General features: G+C 40.5%; 1 long non-coding RNA gene across 1 annotated transcript; it reads right to left on the bottom strand.

The window, feature by feature from the left end:
- Positions 1 to 2,598: 2,598 nt before the first annotated feature.
- On the bottom strand, positions 2,599 to 4,919 carry LOC308582213. Its single transcript, XR_014005557.1, has 3 exons — positions 4,240 to 4,919; positions 2,998 to 3,671; positions 2,599 to 2,823 (listed from the first exon to the last, which is right to left on the bottom strand). It is a non-coding gene; the product is annotated as an uncharacterized lncRNA (long non-coding RNA).
- Positions 4,920 to 5,168: the final 249 nt, after the last annotated feature.

Below are 5,168 nucleotides of genomic sequence, written 5' to 3'. Positions count from 1 at the left end.
ACAGAAGTTGCCAGATCCTTCTATATAGTGAGAAGGTGGGGAGGGGTGTTACTCAGAAGGGTGGTGGGAATGGGAGATAGGCAGATAGCTGGGAGAACAGGCTCTCCCAGCTATCTGCCTATCTCCCATTCCCACCACCCTTCTGAGTAACACCCCTCCCCACCTTCTCACTATATAGAAGGATCTGGCAACTTCTGTTTCAGTGTATCTGAAGAAGTGTGCATGCACACGAAAGCTCATACCAAGAACTAACTTAGTTGGTCTTTAAGGTGCTACTGGAAGGAATTTTTTTATTTTGACTATGGCAGACCAACACGGCTACCTATCTACTACTAAGATTAAACAATATTTGTATTCTCTTCCATACATATTTGTATGGTTTAATTTGATCCCAACATCACAAAAGGCCCCCGTTTTCCTTTTCTCCAACCACTATTTTCTTTGTACAGTTGCCTATAAGTGTGGGGTTTCTATTGTCTCAGAGTATTTTGAAGGGTGTGATGTTTATCATTATTGACGTATGCCTGGCACTTGAAAGCCATTCATCTGTTGTAGATAAGCTTGATTTCTTCCAGTCTTTTGCAATCTGTATCCAAGGTGTCACAATCAAATGTATAATCATGTAATAGTTGTTTTTTTATAGGTTGCTGCAACAGTCCTAATAATGAGACAAGAAGATTTATGGGTTCCTTTTTTCCTGCTGGTTCATTTAATAACTTTAATAATGTTTCCAAAAAGTCATTGTAGATTTACATGAAGACATTTTTTGAGGTTAGAATACTGTTATTTATACCTCCAGAACTAAGAATTGCCTAGAACTAGCTGTGTATTCTTTTTATAGTTACCATGGTGTACAATGCTATGTGTGCACTATCTGGAGGCAGTTTTCATTCGATTTTATATCCAGCAAACCTTTGCCCACTTTTAACAAGTTATATAAAATTCTTCCACTTTCTTTTGAGTCTATCATCAGAAATGTTTAACAATATAGTGATTGTATATAATTTTTATATATTTTTGATAGTAAATGCCTTGTGTACCAATATTGGTGGTCTTAACTATAGCGGGGATGTTTGTGATACTGTGATATTGATATTAGGCAAGCACCCTTGCTAAACTGTTTTAGATGCCTGCTGAAGCAAGTCTACCCAGAAATATTTTCCCAATAGCCTTATTTGTGTTTAAAGTTTCTGATGATTTTTATATGTGTGTTTTATTCATAATTTTATGACAATTTTGTGGTTGTAAATCAGAAATCTTTATAAATAAATATCCATTGTGTCCGTCTGCTAGTGGAACAGACTTCTCCTTACACAATGGGATTTCCATGGACTGCCTATTCCAGAACCAAAACTACTGCTTGTTAGTGTGGACAATACAAGGCTGAATAGACCAAAGGTATAAGGTATATACCTTATAAGGTATACAGTATAAGGTAACTTCCTATGTTCCTGTGATATAGTTCGGTATCATCCATTACCATCTTTTCTTTCAACCAATATTTGCTATCATACATTGAATAAAAGAAACTTGAGATTCATTAGGCACATGAGATGCACCCCAGTGGGAGCTGTCAGCAGATCAGCTTTGGGTCTACAACAGTATGCAGACTTCTCTCCTGCTCTGGACATTCCCCTCTTAAAGACGGCCAAGAATTACTGGGTGAGCTCCCATTGCTCTGTCCCAGGTCCTGCCAACCTAGCAGTTGGAAAGCACTCCAGTGCAAGTAAATAGGTCCTCTGCAGCGGGAAGGTAAACGGCATTTCTGTGCGCTCTGGTTTCCATCATGGTGTCCCGTTGCACCAGAAGCGGTTTAGTTCTGCTGGCCACATGACCCAGAAAGCTGTCTGTGGACGAACGCCTGGCTCCCTCGGCCTGAAAGCAAGATGAGCGGCACAACCCCATAGTCGCCTTGGACTGGACTTAACTGTCCAAGGGTCCATTACCTTTACACTGTCATTATTACAAGGCTATACATTTATCACTCCAATCATGCAGCAAACCCCAAGAAGAACTGATGATTACTACTTAAAATACTTAATAGAGGACAGGGAACCAGAAATTACCTTAAAAGTGGCTAAATTCTGTGCTGCTGCTATAAAATTAAGGAGACAAGCTTTGAATGAATCTAATGGCCAATGTCTTAATGTATTTTAAATTAGTGGTTAAGGTTTTAACTTATATATATTTATATGTGAATTCTTTATCGTGTATCAGCTCATAGTTTAATTTTAATCTATTTATAGCTGTATGCTCTCTGTTGTTGTATATGGTTGCACTCTGGTCAGCGACTGAAATAAATCGATTCATTAATTTATGGGGCAGGAGGGAGGGGGGGGAGTTGTTATGCCCCATTCCCCACCTTGACCACCTCAAACTGACAATGCATAGGAAGTGGCCATAGGGTCACAGATTCCCCATCCCTGCAGTAAATCATACAGACATCATGTGGTGCCTGCAAGTCTTGGATCAGAGGTTTATTTCTATCTCTTTTAGACATAGTATGAGGAAAAACTAGGTAATTGTGAGATGAGTCAAGGCAGCGAGCAGAACTGTTCTATGCAACAGGTTTATTAACATTTCAAAGCCCTGGACACGCAAAGGGAATTAGTTATAATACAGTAAGTTGTAGCTCTTTCTGCTCAGGGGTTTAATCTTCTTAAGTTACATGTTTATGGAATTTACACAGTCAGATATCAAATGCTAATGAACTTGCCACTTACCAAAGCTCCTTTGTCCTGCTTCCTTTTTCCTCTTCTTAAAGTTGCCTGATCTCAAACATCAGCCTGATACTGGGGGAACTGCAGAACCTGAGCATGAGATCTGGGCGTAGAAGTGGGAAATGATCAAAACTTTAGAAATTTGCTAAATCCCTGTTCCAGAAAAAAATATCTGCCTTTACAGGGCTTTTTTTAAAGGCAATAAGACAGGTGCCTTATTTGCCAAGCATGTAAAGTTGAACACACGCAAGATAAATGTAGGTAAATTGCAAGTTACCTGTACTATGCATCTAAGAAGTGTATCATCCAATATGTATCATCTATATGGGACTTAATTGCAGACTTCTATGGATGTGATTTTCAAACACGTGATATATTTTCAAAAGGTCCAAAGGTGAAAAACCATATTTAATTAACTCCCCTGGTATCTTTTCTTGTGATTCTCAGGCAACTTCTTATAGAACAGTTTGGGAAACAAACTAGAAAGGGTGGGGTGAGCATCCACCTGTTGGCTAAGAGTCTGTAGGTGGAAACAGATGACAGCTAAGCATATGGTGGCTGCATAAGTCTTTCGAAATTACAGCTATTTGTAAAAAGCAATCCTCAATTTCCCCATCTTAGCTCAGCTCAGCTTGTCGTCTGGGCAGCGCAGGACCTCCAGACACCCTGGCCATGCTTGTGGCCCAAGGAGGTTACTTCAGTTCTGCTAACGCAGCAGAAACAATGTGGGACGGAGGCAGCAGTTGCAAGTTACCGGTCTCTGTAGTCACAATGGGTGCTGTGATTCTCCAGCACTTGGACTTCATCCCTGGAGGCACACTCCATTGTCTCTCAAGACAGACGGGTGCCAGGTGTCAACAATAATGTGTGACAGCTTTTATGATCGCCTTGCACTTGCTGCTATGCTGTGAGCATGGAGGCCTGGCTGATCTCCTTGAGATGGTCACTCACCTGTTCCATCAACAAGGAAAAAAAGAATTACAACCATTCCTCTTCCTCTCCAACGAAAGGATTCAGAGCTCATTTACATGCATGAGTGTCATACAGGTGACTAAGAACAATGACCAAGACCCTTAGGTTCTGGTTCCCCATTTGTCTTTTTCTATAGGAAGCCTTTTAACCATTCTTAGGAGCTACTTCCTTGCCTTCCTACACTTTCTCTTCCCTCAGTCCAGATTTTCTAATACTGTACCAGGGATACTGAAAAAGGAGTGAGTGTATCCATATGGAGGGAGGGATAAGTGTGAGAAGGCAGTGATTTAGAGTACGTGGTATGAACAATGGAGAATTAATGCAGATATGCTGTATCCAGAGTCTCTAGAATTATTTTCTCTTTCCCTTCCTCCCTTCCTTGTGTCTAGAGCACATGCATTTAAATGCAGGCACATCACACAAAGCACCGTGCAGCATACAGTCTGCCACTTCACATACAAAGGCATTTTTTCTAATTGTCAAAAAGTCATTGCAAGCCAATTATGTTTTTCTGGTATGTCTTTAGCAAAAGGAACTGCTGTATTACCCTCTTGGCTTTTAAGTCAGAAGAGGACAGGCTACTGCAGAGGCAGTGGCCACGAAAGAGTAGAAAAGCCTTCAGCAATGTGTCCTAATAGGAGGGTTCACAGTGATTCTCCTTATGAAGAGGGAGGTGTTGCAAGATTGCCAATGCATTTTCATCTGTGAAACATTGCTGGGCTGGGCAGGCATCCCAGCTGCTTTGATGTTTCTTGGATTTCTAGGTGAAACCTGAAAATGAAAATCAGTTCAGCTTTCAAATGCACTGGCACACTCTTGTGTTGAATCTCTATTATTACAGTTTTAAAAATGAAACTCCCTGCTTCTTTTTAGGAAATGAATGTGACAAGCAGCCCTAAACACTCACCACTTGCAAGCATTTCACGTTGATTTAAATAAGACCTCCCTCTAAGGGACTGACCGTCAGCATTTCCATTTGCTTGATTTAAAAAAAATAAAATACAAAATGAGCTTTAAAAAAGTGAAGCGTCTCCAGTGGAGTGCAATGTTTCATTTCCTGGGACACAAATAAAGGAATCCTGTATACTGCACCTTCACTGTGAGCAGCAGCTCAGACTGAATTTTCCTGTTTTAAAATATGAATAAAAAGAAAAAAGGAAATAAGACATTTTAGGCAGCAATCCTTTTTTATAAACCACTTTGAGGTTTTTCCTCAGTCAGGAGTTATATAAAGTCTAACTCTAACCCATAACCCCCAACCCATAACCCTCCCCTTAACCCTAACCTTTACCACTAACCTTAACCCTAACCACTATCCCTAGCCCATAACCTATAACCCGAACCCTTAACCCTAAACCAAAACCCCTAACCCCCATCCCCCCCACACCAATCCAAACTGCTAACCCTAAACCCCAACCCTTAAACCTAACACTAATCCCAACCCTAATCCTAACAAAATTTCTAAACCAGGTTAAC

The sequence above is a fragment of the Podarcis bocagei genome (genome assembly GCF_964188305.1).
Source record: "Podarcis bocagei genome assembly, chromosome: 1".
NCBI classification, from domain to species: Eukaryota; Metazoa; Chordata; class Lepidosauria; order Squamata; family Lacertidae; genus Podarcis; species Podarcis bocagei.
This window is presented reverse-complemented; position numbering and strand designations above follow the sequence as displayed.